The following is a 15,397-nucleotide window of genomic DNA, read 5'->3' on the forward strand; positions in this document are numbered from 1 at the left end:
AACTGCCAAGACCAAACTCTTAAAGTGTGTTTAAAGTTCTGCATAATCAGTTTGCATTAATTTCATTTGTTGTATTGCAAGGCTGTTCCATCTCTCAGCACACGGCTCTTCTCTTTCCCAAATGCTTATCAATTCTCCTGCTCACCTTTCCTTGACCTTGACGAAAATGCCATCGATGTCAAGGAAAAGAAGTTTCGTAGAAGGTAATTATGGAACTTAGTATTCCACAAGAACTCAAGCAGCTATGGAAGAATAAATAGATAAGAATAAATAGAATATGGTGATTGCACAGCAGCAAAGTAATTGTATCCAAATCTGTACCTGAACTCTGTATCTGTTCACTCAGAGATCTTTCAAAGTTTAGAGCTGAGTAGAGTAAATTAAAAAAACCAAAAAAAACCCACACACATCAGTTACATTCTTTAATTCCATATTAAGATTCTCTGTCTGTAGGTAATTTCTAATAAACCAAGTTAGAAAAGACATCTATGTATGATGCATGTTGCTAATATCCAAAAAGAAATGTCTTAAACTTGAATTATGACAAACTAAAGAGATAGCAATGTACCCCTTCTACAGGCAAGCATGATCTAAAATAAGACATTATCAACAGCTGATTGATGTACACGGCTAGAGAACTGTGGAGCTCCTAACTTCTCAGGCCATCTCCCTGAACTCCCTGAACAGAGGTTTCTGTTGCCTTTTAGCCAGATGGGTTACTCTCCCTGCTCCACTGCTCTCTCTGTTTGTCTCCCTGCTGCTGTTCAGGCTTTGCTGAGTGGAAACACACCTGCACTCAAATTACCAGGTGGTGTCTTCCTCTATATAAAGCTATGCAGGCTTCATTTCAAATTTATTTCTCCTTTGCCTTTCCCCTGACTGTGATATCAGATGCCAGTTAATTTTGAGATAACCGAGGCGGTGTTGATCAGGTTCTGTAATAGTCACAGGTAGGCTGGGTAACCTCCATTTAGCGTCTAGTGTTTGACAGCTTTTGGTTCTCTGTGCAGAAATGTCAGTAAACATGAAACACAGCCAACAAACGTAGTCCTAAAACCGTGGTTAGCTCCTAGTGTCCGTGCCCCACACACACCTGTGGTGCAGCAGTGGTGTATGAATGCCTGAGGACTGAAGAACAATCAAAGAAATGATTAAAAGCCCCCAATTACTGTGACATTCATGCCCATGATGAGTGGACACACCTGTGACCACAGCTGTATAACACAGTCTGAGGGAAGTTCTCTGTGGAGCTCTTTAAGATATGATGAAGTTTTTTTTGTGTGTGTTGTTACAGTGTGTGCCCAGGAATACAGAGTTAGAGGCGCAGGTCTGTTTCACTGAATGTCCACAACTGTTCTAAGCAGAGAGTTTAGTCTGCATGGTGACTTTTATTTACTTATTTTAAAAATAAACCAGACTCTTTATTTCATTTCTGTTTCTGACTTCTCCTCGTCTGTGCAGATGAATTGTCAGGGTGCCTCAGTTGAACCTGCTTGTACTTGTAGTTTATTTAGAGTGACTATTATTTAGTTTTGTATTTCGAGCTCCCCTAGTTATGTTTTGTGTTTCTATTGTGTAGTTCTTAGTTTTGTGCCTTTCTGTGTTCTTGTGTCTCGTTGCCTCAGTTATGTTTCATGTCTGTTCTTTCCCAGTCTAGTCTGTGTCGTATCTGTCTGGGTCTGGTCTCTGTGTGCGTTTTCCCGTCACTTCCTGTTTTATTTTGATAGCCTCCCATCGGTGTGCGTCATGTTCTGTTTTGTGTCTCCGTGGTCTCGTCTGTTTAATTATTGTCAGCTGTGTTTCCCTCCTGGTCCCCGTTCCCTCGTTTTCCTCTTGTACTTATTGTCTGTGGTTTCCTCTGCTCGGTGTTGTGATCTCCATCATACCTCGCTCTGTGTTCTGCCTGTTTAAACCCCGTCACTATTTCCAGTTTCGTTTGTTTTCTGTTTCTGCTGTCCAGCAATAAATCTAAGTTTAAGTTTACTTTCTTCTCTGTGAGTCTGCATATTGGGTCCTCCAGTCCTACCTGCCGCTCACAGCACATGACATCAACAGTCCTTCATTTAAAAAAGGATTGTTAATGGTTGTTTAATAACACATGGCCACTTTGTGATCGGCGGTTAGGAAATGGCTGAAGCTGACGCGTCACAGCGGCCCACAGCACAGACATGTCAGGGTGACACTAAGCTACTTTAGCAGGGCTACACAGCTCCAGTCTTTCACTATAAAGTCCACATTTTGTTGGTCCTGGTTTGATTAACGTCTACATTCAAACATCGTTCAGAGAGTTTCTTACCGTTCATGAGGAGCAGGAACAGCAGCAGCATCTTCACCCACCTGTAAAAACTATGAACACAAAGTCCTTTAAACCTGCTGCTGACCGAACAAAGAAACAAACACTTGGCTCCTTCTCTAAACTGAAAAAGAAAGTTCATGTTTGTTTTTAAGAGGAAGTCAGCCATGTGACATGAACGTGACCAGTGTGAGAAACACTGTGTAGAGCCCACAGCTTCCACTCAGTGGAGTTTGTTTTCATGTCACATTAAATGTTCTCAAAGGCAGAAGAAAGTGTTTGCATGCTGACAGCAAACAGCCCGTCTCACTCAGTGAAACTGGGATTTTAAAGAAGGAACTTCTGGATTTTCACTTGATAACACCAACTTTCACACAGTATTTACTGTGTTTGATTATAAAATGAATTCAAATTGTTAAACTTTATGTTCTGGCCACAAGCTATTGATGATGATACTGGAATGAAGCATCAGTACAGTTTGAGCTCTTCTTGTTTGCTTAAACAGTAAAAATGCTGCTGCTCCAATATTCAACATTATTCAACGAAGCTGCAGATCAGTCAGCGTCTGTTGCTGCTTATTTCTTTCCAGCCAACAACATCTGTCCTCACAGTCATATCACTTCCTGTTTGCCCAGCGACTGTCTTCAAATGTCCACTAGAGTTCATGAAAGCTCAGTGAACATGGAGGGTAATTGTTCATGAAGTGGAGTCCATGAAGCTCGATCATCCTCTTCATGGCTCTGAATACACGCACGTGCACATCTGATCAACCAAACACAAACATGACACAAATGCACTCCAGAGAAGGTTCATGCTTCTCCTGAGAAAACATCAGTGACACAGAGGTCACGTTATTTCCTCTGGACTGATGGGTCACCATGGTTACAGCAGTCACACACACTAACTTTACCTCCAGTCAGGAAATGACAAACTGACTTTCTTTTGGGGGCTGTCTGGTCCGACATTGTGGCAATCACAACTGTTGTCTGGCCATTACACACTTTGCTGTAACGGTACTGAAATTTTGTTAGAACTTTATCAGGATTTTGATTATTTTGATTTATTACGATCACAATGAAGAAGACCAGGGGATGAAAAGAAAGAAAGATGAGTTGTGGAGAAAGTTAACAGAAGGAGAGAGAATAAACACTGAAAATCTGCTTCACCACCTGCTGAAAAAAACAACACAGCAGGGAAACCACAGCAACAACCAACATATACATAAGTAGCAGTAAATAATAAATATAAATGTTACTGAGCAGCAGACAGTATTAATGATTCCTCACATGTTTACAGGTAGCAGCCAACCAGGATAGTGTGTGTCTGTGAACACCTGTTTGTACACCTCTGTCAACACTTGTGTGTGTGAGCGCGCTTGTGTTCATAAGGCTTCTCCATGGAAGTTTCTAATAATGTGTGTGGGCAGCCACAGCCCTGCCTCCCAGGGCATGAAGCAGGCATGGAGGAGACCCGGGCCCCAGACATCCAGAAGTTCCAGGTCCCAGATCACCAGGAGGACCATCACAGGGGCAGTCGCTGCACCCTCTCAGAGGAGAGCAGAGGAGGGCTCCGGGGGAGGATCCCCCAGCAGCTACGGTGCAGAATCTGACATCTTTACTGGGATCATCAGTTTCAGTTACTCATGATATCATCAGTCAGCGTGAGTGGAGATCAGTGACAACAGCGTGAGAGTATAGGTTATTGATGGCATGCTATGCTTCATGTAAACTCCAAATCTGAACTGAGGGAAATAAAGTTGCCAAATTCAGAATGGAGTCATGTCTCTCAGAGGGGCAACAGATGCACAAATACATCTGTGCTTTAATAAACTTCCTGTGGGAGATTTTGGCTCCTGAAGCCTGAAGAGACGACTATATCTATAGATGAGAATTTGTGTGTGTAAAAAATATTTACACTGTTTTTGTTAAGTTAACAACTTACAAGTACATATTTTGACCCAATTTTCCTCCTTTCAGCTGATTGCTCAATGTCATGTCAATCACAAATGTAGCTATCCAATCAGAGAACAGATGGGAGGGGCGCTTTACTGAGCTTCAGGTCCTGGAAAGGACTAACTGCTAACTAAGAGCAAAGGATCCAACATTTGTGTTGCACTGGCCACTGCACTCTGCTTGTATGTTGTTTTTTTGCGGCTGTTCTACGTGTACTAGATGCGCCTGCTCCTTGTCATTTCAAAACATGTATCTCTCTGACTTTATATCCTCTACGAGAGTTTGTGTCGTATTATGTTCAAATGTTTAATAAAAACATGTATCGCTCATTCATAATGAAGAAAGCTTTGTAACTATCCTGGCTGGTGAAGTGTGTCATTTCCACAACACTGCTTTCCCCCCGAGGTCCACAAAGCTGTTGAAAACGCTCCGGAGGTCCCTGTGTAAGCACGTAATCCTGTGACAAAAAGTTCACCGAACTCGGACACAGAAGAATGTTTTCCTTCGTGGTGATGAAGGAAAATGCTGGCACGTAAAAGAACATTTACCCTTCCAGCTCAGTGAAGCGTGCCTGTGACAGTGAAGATATGCGTAGCCTATTTTAGATTTTAGAAATGTCTTAGAATGTAGAATTATTGTAGAGACACTGACACTGCCCTTGATGTGATAAAGGCCTGAGTGTGACATGAACTTAGGAGTAGATTTTAGGAGACCCTCCCCCAGTTTGAACTGTGAAAGTGAGACAAAGAGGAGTTAATGTTAAGTGGAAAATCCTCAGGGCATATCTGTGTGGGGGTCTCAACATATGTAACTGGATAACTATGGTCTGGAAGGGAGATGGGTTTTTATGGCCCCTAGGAAGAGACACCCACCCACAGTGTTTTAACTGATATACTCCCACACCTATATGCACACTCACTCATGTGTACACACATACACAGGTATCCGCACACAGTCACTCACGAGCACTCACATAGACACGCGGGAACGTGCACAAACAGGCACTCACGTGCTCGTGCACATAGATACAGACACAGAGTTTGCAGCACACCGTGGGGGTTTTATGATGGGGTCACTTCTATAAAGCTGGCTGTAACTAACAAAGAGGTGGAAGATTTTGCAGAGGGACACCGGCCTCGTCTTCCCTTCTAGAATGCTTAAATAAAGAATAAAGAATGAGTAAAGATGAAGATGAATGAAGATGAATACAGAATAAATAATGAGTAAAGATGAAGATGAATAAAGTTTTGTAAAAATGACTACTGGGTGACTGACATGACATTGATCAGAAAATTGGTTCCAAATTCAGACTTGTAAGTTGAAACTCACACACAAGCAGGGAACTTGAGGGCAGTTTTACACATAATTCTTTTCTTTGTGTCTTTAACCAGGACCTTAACAAAAAAAAAAAACCTGTAACTTGTGTAAATATTTTTTTACAAACAAATTGTCATCTATAGATGCATATGTTACAAAACTCACTTCACAACTACGCATTCTGATTTACAAGTACAAAATATTTATGAACACAGTTTGAGCCGATAGATCGAGACTGATTATTTAAGACCTTGTATGTGAGGAGCAGGATTTTGATGAGCCTTCAAAGTGGAACATGTGGACTGTTCCTTTATTACTACCACTGAAGGCCACGCCCCTCTGGTCATGTGATCATGTGGTTTGTAGGAACGCTCCTCTTCCTCAGAGGATCCACCTGTGCTTCCTCTCCTCTCTCCTCCACCTGTTACAGTGAGGGAACGTCCTCCATGATGGAGGAGCTGCTGGAAAGTGCTGAGAGTTTCCTCCAGAGTGAGACCTCTGTCACAGTTCAGAGGATCTACGGCAGCAGAGACCTTCATGGACACTAAAAGTCTCAAACACACAACAACAACATCACACTGACTCCACTCTGACATCACTGATCAATAATCAAAGAACACACAGATCAAACTGATTGATCAGCCATCAGAGGAGTCGGATCAATGGAGCTGCTTCTGTTCCTGATGTCCCCTGTTTGATCCTGGACCTGAACTCTCCCTGCAGAGGAGACACAAGACAGTCAGACACACACACACACACACACACACACACACACACACACACACACACACACACACACACACAAATACAAACCTTTGACTTTCAGCAGCACAGTTTTGTATCTCCATATGTTTTGGATGTTGGCTTTACATCTGTATCTCCCACTGTCTCTCTCTGTGGGGTGTTTCAGGGTCAGACTGAGGTCTCCAGTTTTCAGCAGGTCTTCATTCATCTTCGTTCGGTCTCTGTAAACCTGGTGCTGTTCTTCAGGCTGGTCAGAGCCGTTCTTATACATGTGGACCTTAAGTGATGGTTTAGGTTCTTCACGTTCCCACTCCACTCCAGCATTTTCAGGCAGGTTTTGTGTGGTTTTGAAGGGCAGCTGGACAGACTCCGCCCCCTCCTCCACCTCCACCTGACAGACTGAGAGGACAACAAACACAACATGAGCTGTACAAAGTGTGATTGGTGTTGACAGAGCAGCATCATGTGACTCTTGTTCTGCACTAAATGAAGCGATGGAGTGGCGCCTCCTTCAGGCAGAGAAACAGCTCATGGAGAGAAATAATTATTAGAGTAAAAACAAGAGTGGAGCTGCAAATAAGGCCGAGAGGAACGCTGCAGAAAACTGTTCATGTGTGAATTCATAACTTCATAGATTTATTTGAGCACTAAAATCAGAGCTGCTTCTATTTCTAATATGACAGCTGTACATTAGAGCTGGAACACTTTAAATGTGAGCCATAAAACATAATACTCTACAAGTGCATTCAGCTCTGACACTGTCACATCATGAAGGAGACGTGGAAATCACTTTGTTACACAAATCAAAGTCAAATCAATTCTATTGATGGAATATTGTGTGATCAATAGACTGATCAGTTTCTAATCTGTCATCTATCAGCTGGAAATCCAGCAGTGTCAAACAGACTTGGCAGCAGATTAGGACCAAACACAAACACATTGAGACTTTTTCTTCATCAGCAGTTGCAGGTAAATTGCAGCAACAATGCGACTCAGACAGTTTCTCTATAACTGCAGGGCTTCCTGCGCTGCTGTTAGTCGAATACGGATCAACAGGTTGTGGATAGAAAGCAGATTCCTTCAGCAGAGGATCCATATCACACTTGAAGCATGTCGTCGGAAAACAATCAGTGAAAGTGGGACACTTTGAGCCAATTTGAGCCTCAAACTCTGAACATAACCTGCTGCCGACCAGCTGATGTGTTCAGTTACCATGGTGAGGAATTTCACAATAAAGGAGGCGTACGCTCTGTCTTTTCCCGGCCCGACGCTCTGGGACATTTTAGACAAGTTTCCTGGCAGAATACGATCCCGTCCGGAGGCCGACACCATCCTTATCCACATGGGCACAAACCGGATTCCAAACAGCGCTCCCACTTCCTCAAACTGGACTTTGTGTGTCTTTGTGAGGCTGTGAAACAAGCCCACCGTAGTGTTTAGATCTCCGGCCCCACTCCCACCTGTGGCCGTGGGGGCGTTTGGGCGGCTGCTCGGCCTCCACACCTGGCTCTCCTCTGTGTGTGACTCCCACAGCCTGGGCTTTAGAGACAACTTCAATGTTTTCTGGGACAGGAGGCATCTTTCTGCAGCAGATAGGCTCCACTTCAACCAATCAGGAGCCAGATACTCTCTGCTAACATATCATATGGAGTCCAGCGTGCAGGAAACACTCCATCAAGTACCTGTCCACACCTGCCCACACCTGCTGACCGCTTCGTCACTGACTGACGTCCCCCAGGTCCTAGTCCCTATCATCTCAGTTACAATCTAAACGCTAATACATGTTCAGCTGGACTCGGAGCATCTGGAGACATTTTGGATATTCCAGTCATAATAACTAACAGGACAGTTTGTGCAAGGTGGAGAAAATCTGCTGCATCATCCCATTGATGAAGCATTCAGCTCCACCCTACCGTTTCTTTGCTGCCTCCAACCACTTTGTCTCAGTGGAGTCTGGTAGCTTTAACCACACAAACATTACAGCTGCGCTCAAATATCACAAAGAGCTGTGACAGCAGAGAAACACATGAAAATCCTCCAAATATCATCTAGAAATAGAAATCTGTCCACTGTGGGACATGTGAGGCTGACATTAATATGTCTTAAAGTGGGAGATGAAGAAATGCTTCCAGGGCCCAAATCATTGAGACAAACATCAATCCACACTTCACTTTGTTTCATGTCTCTAAAGTGAGAATATTTCAGTGTGATGAACAAACGGCCTCCAACAAATAAAGCTGATTTTCTTTTCCTGTCTTTTCTCCAGCGGCCTCAGCTTCTTCCTCTTTCCCCTGTCTTCTTCTGCAGACGCTCCTCTGTAGCTTCAAGCTGTTTCTCTTTACAAGGAGAGCTACAAACCTTTGCATCCAGCCACAAACGCCCCATGGGCTCCTCTGGATCGTCACACTCATCATTTTCACAATAAAAGCCTCATATGGCTGCTCCACCCTGACATTTGACAACATCCAAATGACTGGATCAAAGTGTTTGAATGATCTCAGCAGTTTTAAAACTATTGATATTTATACATTTACATTGATTTGGACTAAACTAACAAAACTATTGATTTGATCCAAACTCAAATCATGCCAAAGGCTTTTATTTTGAAGTTATGATCAATTTTAATGGTCTTCTTAGTCTGTTCATTTAAACACACAGTTGCTCCGCCTGAGATTTTTGGCTTTTAGATCAAAACATCAAAGAATTTATTTTATTTGAATGAACTGAAAATAGATTCAAACTAAAAGCTTTTAGAGAACAAACTCCTACATGATCTCTCCGTGAATCGCTACCTTATCATGGTGGAGGGGTTTGTGTGTCCCAGGGATCCCAGGGGCTATGTTGTCTGGGGGATTTTGCCCCCTGGTAGGGTCTCCCATGGCAAATTGGTCCTGGGTGAGGGACCAGACAAAGAGCGATTCAGAAGACCCTTATGAAGAGAACATCGAGGGAACAGTTTACCCTGCCCGGGATAGGGTTACCGGGGCCCCGCCCTGGAGCCAGGCCCGGGGAGGGTGTCCGAGGGCGAGTGTCTGGTGGCCGGGCCTTAGTCCATGGGGCCCGGCCGGGCACAGCCCGAAGAGGAGACATGGGCCCATCCTCCCGCAGGCCCACCACCCGCAGGAGGCGCCATAGGGGTCGGGTGCATTGTGTGTCGGGTAATGGCCAGGAGCGGAGGCCCTGGCGTACTGATCCCCGGCTGACAAGACTGGCAATAGGGACATGGAATGTCACCTCTCTGGTGGGGAAGGAGCCTGAGTTAGTGCGTGAGGTTGAGAGGTACCGGCTAGATATAGTCAGGCTCGCCTCTATGCATGGCTTGGGCTCTGGAACCAGTCTCCTGGAGAGGGGCTGGACTCTGTCTCAGTCTGGAGTTGCCCCTGGTGAGAGGAGGCGGGCTGGGGTGGGTATTTTAATATCCCCTCGGCTTGCTGCCTGTACGTTGGGGTTGTCCCCGGTGGATGAGAGGGTTTGTTCCCTGCGCCTCAGGGTCGGGGAACGGGTCCTGACTGTCATCTGCGCTTATGCGCCAAGTGGCAGTTCAGAGTACCCAGCCTTCTTAGAGTCCCTGGGGGGGGGGGGGGGCTGGAAGGTGCTCTGTTGTCCTGCTGGGAGACTTCAATGCTCACGTGGGTAACGACAGCGAGACCTGGAGGGGCGTGATTGGGAGGAATGGCCTCCCTGATCTAAACCCGAGCGGTGTTTTGTTACTGGACTTCTGTGCAAATCACAGTTTTGCCATAACGAACACATTGTTCGAACATAAGAGTGTCCATAAGTGCACGTGGCACCAGGACACTCTAGGTCGTAGGTTGATGATCGATTTTGTAATCGTATCACCAGGCCTGCGACCATATGTTCTGGACACTCGGGTAAAGACAGGGGCTGAGCTGTCAACTGATCACCACCTGGTGGTGAGTTGGATCAGGTGGCGGGGGAGGACGCTGGACAGACCCGGTGCACCTAAACACGTAGTGAGGGTGTGCTGGGAACGTCTAGCAGAGGCCCCAGTCCGAGAGATCTTCAACGCACACCTCCGGCAGAGCTTCAACAGCATTCCGAGGGAGACTGGGGACATTGAGTCCGAATGGACCATGTTCAGCGTCTCCATAGCTGAAGCTGCTGCATTGAGCTGTGGCCGCAAGGTGGTTGATGCCTGTCGTGGTGGTAATCCCCGAACCAAATGGTGGACACCAGAGGTGAAGGGAGCCACCAGGCTGAAGAAGGAGTCCTATCGGGCTTGGTTAGCCTGTGGGACTCCAGAGGCAGCTGACAGGTATCGACAGGCCAAGCGGAATGCGGCTCGGGCAGTGCCTGAAGCAAAAACTCGGGTGTGGGAGGAGTTCGGAGAGGCCATGGAAAAAGACTTTCGGACTGCCTCGAAGAGATTCTGGCAAACCGTCAGGCATCTCAGGAGGGGAAAGCGGTGCTCTACCTCAACTGTGTATAGTGCTGGCGGAGCGCTGCTGACGTCGACTGAGAAAATTGTCGGGCGGTGGAAGGAATACTTCGAGGACTTCCTTAATCCCACTGACACGTCTTCCGAGGAGGAAGCAGGGTCTGGGGATGAGGGGAATGACCCGCCAATTTCCGGGGGCGAGGTCACTGAGGCAGTTAAACAACTCCTAGGTGGCAGAGCCCCTGGTGTTGATGAGGTCCGCCCCGAGATCCTGAAGGCTCTGGACGTTGTGGGGCTGTCTTGGTTGACACGTCTCTACAATGTTGCATGGAGATCAGGGGCAGTACCCCTGGACTGGCCGACCGGGGTGGTGGTCCCCATCTTTAAGAAGGGGGATCGGAGGGTGTGTTCCAACTACACGGGGATCACACTCCTCAGCCTCCCTGGGAAAGTCTATACCAGGGTGCTGGAAAGGAGAGTCCGTCCGCTAGTCGAACCTCGGATACAGGAGGAACAATGCGGTTTTTGTCCTAGTCGCGGAACACTGGACAAGCTCTTTATCCTCTCGAGGATACTTGAGGGTGCATGGGAGTTTGCCCAACCAGTCTACATGTGTTTTGTGAACTTGGAGAAGGCATTCGACCGTGTCCCTCGGGGTGTCCTATGGGAGGTGTTGCGGGAGTACGGGGTGTCTGGCCCTTTGCTATGGGCCATTCAATCCCTATACAATCGTAGCAAGAGCTTGGTTCGCATTGCCGGTAATAAGTCGGATTCGTTCCCGGTGGGTGATGGGCTCCGCCAGGGCTGCCCTTTGTCACCGGTTCTGTTCATAATTTTTATGGCGGAGGGCTTTCACTTCGGTGGCCTCAGAATCTCATCTCTGCTTTTTGCGGATGATGTGGTTCTGTTGGCTTCATCGGGTGGGGGCCTCCAGCTCGCACTGGAACGGTTCGCAGCCGAGTGTGAAGCAGCGGGAATGAGGATCAGCACCTCCAAATCTGAGGCCATGGTTCTCAGCCGGAACAGGGTGGAGTGCCCACTCCGGGTCAGGGATGAGTTCCTGCCCCAAGTGGAGGAGTTCAAGTATCTCGGGATCTTGTTCGCGAGTGATGGGAGAAGGGAGCCGGAGATCGACAGATGGATTGGGGCTGCAGCTGCAGTAATGCGGATGCTGCACCAGTCCGTCGTGGTGAAGAGGGAGCTGAGTGTAAAAGCGAAGCTCTCAATTTACCGGTCGATCTACGTCCCTACCCTCACCTATGGCCACGAGCTGTGGGTAGTGACCGAAAGAACGCAATCGCGGATACAGGCGGCGGAAATGAGCTTCCTCCGAAGGGTGGCTGGCCTCTCCCTTAGAGACAGGGTGAGAAGTTCGGCCATCCGGGAGGGGCTCAGAGTAGAGCCGCTGCTGCTCCACATCGAAAGGAGCCAGTTGAGGTGGTTCGGGCATCTGACAAGGATGCCTTCTGGGCGCCTCCTGAGTGAGGTGTTCCGGGCATGTCCCACCGGGAGGAGGCCCCGGGGCAGACCCAGGACACACTGGAGAGATTATATCTCTCGGACCTCGGATAAAGCAGATAAAGATGGATGGATGGACTCCTACATGACCTCTGACCTTTGACCTGTATCTACAGCACTGACCTCTGACTTTCAGCTCCACTTGTTTCTTCAGCAGGATGTTTCCCTCCCTGCTGTAGATGGTGCAGGTGTAGGTCCTGTTCAGTCCATCTGTGGGGTATTTCAGAGTCAGACTGAGGTCTCCAGTTTTCAGCAGGTCTTCATTCATCTTCATTCGGTCTCTGTAAGCCGGGTGCTGTTCTTCAGGCTGGTCAGAGCCGTTCTCATACACGTGGACCTTCCTGTTGTATTTGTTCTCCTTCCACTCCACTTTAGCGTCTTCAGGCAGGTGAAGTGTGGTGTTGAAGGGCAGCTGGACAGACTCCACCCCTGAATCCACCTCCACCTGGGGGACTGAGAGGACAACAAAGCACAACATGAGCTTGGATGGAGACATTTGTGTTGACTCTAACAGGCTGAATGCTGCTGCTTCACTGGGAGCTCACTGTTAGATAGAAAGTGGTCAGTGTGAAGAGGAGACGCAGCAGAAAGATGAAGACTGACAGGAAGAAAGCAGTGAACAGACTGTTGGAGCTGCTGTTAGTGGGACAGGACTTTATTCAGTCTCTGAGGACCAGATTTGACTTGATGAAGCAGAGAAACACAGTCTGAGTGTTTCTGTCACACTCACTTCATCACACAGCTCAGTTTGACAACATTTGGAAGAATTTGATAGAAGCCTTCCTTTAGTAAAAGCACCAATAAAACACCATGAAAACACCTCACTACACACAAAACTGCAGTACTGGCAAATTGGACATAAAGTATGAAAAGTCAAAGTACTTATTGTGCAGAAAAATGTTCCCATCAGTGTCTATGGATCAATATTACTGCTGCACATGTTTAAGGCTGAGCTCATTTCAAATCCTTTCTATTGTGTTGAATCTGCAGTAATGCATCATATTCTATAAAATCATATGTTTGTAGTGGCTGTCCTGTGAGGACCACGTATCTCTAAATAAACAGCTGTTAATGAGCTCACAAACACAGGCCTACAGCTGGATTTGAAAAAGTCCATTCAATAGAAAATCAACAATCACAGCTGGATTCAAAGGCTTGAGCTCTGTGTGACATGGTTACCTGTCAGTATCTACAGGGGGATTCAAAAATGAAGGAAACATGAAGGTGGTGCATTAGAAAAACTGCTGCTTTCAAGTGCAGAGCAACAAACTATTTGAACTGATCCAACTTTATTAACACAGACAAAGATTTGTGGATCAGCTGCTGTAACATTTGTAATGAGCATTAATATTAATAAGTGTGAGTGAACAGAGCTGCTGAAACAGTGAAACTCTCACTGACTGATGTTACGTGAGGCCTTGTTGGCTCATTGTTAGTTCGCTGCACTGAAACAGGAAAATCCAGCTGTTAGTCATAATGTTTGGGTTTGTAAAGCACTTTATAACTGAGGACAGTGTGGAGGAGAGTCTGTGTGAGTCAGCTGCACCAGTGCTTCATGGTTTGGTGTTTTTAACATAAAGTCGTCCCTGTAGATGCTTTTAGTTTCAGTGTCCTTATTTTGCCCTCAGTTATTGGTTCTCACTGTCTCCAGATCAGGTTCAAACACAGAGGAGATCAGGGCTTTGCAGCTGCTCCTAAACTGTGGAACAAAACGCAACATTAGAGACCTTCAACAGCCTCCATCCTCTTCCTCTTCTCCTTATCCCAGCTAACACAGAGAGACACTCACAGCACACAGAGAGGAGTGTCGGGGGAAAGGCCCCACTCAGGTGGTGGAAATGACCTCAGGAACTTGTTGCTGTGAGGCAACAATGATCAGCACCACCATACTGTTTGTTTCACTCATGGTTTCTCATTTTATGTTTTGGTTTTAATCTGTTGAATTATTTCAGGACTTTGACTCATTTAAATGTGCATCACTTTGGTCAGCAGCTGTTTCAGTAACACTTTATAACACGACCTGCAAATAAGGCACAAGTAGCCTGTAGTTACCTGTAAGTTTGTGTAACAAGTAGGTTTGTACAGAAAGAATAAAATAATTACACTGTAAGTACATTTAAGTACAGCGTCAGTCATTTTAAGTGCTGGGTTATTTCATGGGAAATTTCCAGAACAACAAACAATATTCCATCTTTGGACTTTCCGGGCCGCGGCTCATATTATGGAGCGACTCAGCCTAACATCCTGGTATTTTATAGCAAAGGACGCTAAGAAAGGAAATCCAGCCACACTGTAGCCGACTGTCTGCATTGTAATCAGGCTGCAATGTAGGGAAGTGTCTACAAAGAAGCTCCAGCTGAAAGGATTTACAGCAGGTTAGTGTGATGACAGATAGAGGTGTAAATGTACTGACATGTAAAGAGTGTGTTGAGAAGGTGGAAGAGTGACGTGTGAGCAGCAGGATGGCTTCATGACAAGAACAAGCACTTCAGATGTACAGAGAAGGTCAGGAGGAGCTGCACTGTTTCTGTGTGCATGCAAACAATGGTTGGTGCAGTACATGTATGAGGACAGAGAGACAGTGGGAAGGTTTGCAGTAGCAGGGAAAGATGGGTTCCTGCTGGGGCTGGGATTACATCAGAAATCCACTCTAAGCCCTTCTTGTTAGCAGTGCTGATGGACAGGCTGGCAGATGAGCTCAGGCAGGAGTCTCAGCAGCTCTGTTTGCTGAGGACATTGTGATCTGTAGTGAGAGCAGGAAGCAGGTGGGTGGAGGAGAGCCTGGAGAGGTGGAGGTATGCTCTGAAGAGAAGAGGAAGGAAAGACAGAATACATGTGTGTGAAGAAGCTGCAGATACGACAGTGAAGATGAAGGAGTCGAGGTGGTGATGGTAGATCAGTTTAAATACATGAAGTCCTCCATACAAAGCAGCAAAGTCCAAAAGAGGTGAAGTGACAGTACAGGCAGGATGGAGTGGGTGCACACATGTATCAGGTGTGATCTGTGACAGGAGGACAGCAGCTAAAGTCAATATGAAGCTTTACAGCCTAGTGAGGCTGTGATGATGGAGACATGACACAAAGACAGGAGGCGACCTGGAGGTGGCAGAAGGTTTGAACAAGTGAGCAGAATAGAAAGGATGGAAATGAGTGGGTGACAGGGACAGCTCAGGC

This window comes from Oreochromis aureus, linkage group 3 (assembly GCF_013358895.1).
Source record: "Oreochromis aureus strain Israel breed Guangdong linkage group 3, ZZ_aureus, whole genome shotgun sequence".
NCBI lineage: Eukaryota > Metazoa > Chordata > Actinopteri > Cichliformes > Cichlidae > Oreochromis > Oreochromis aureus.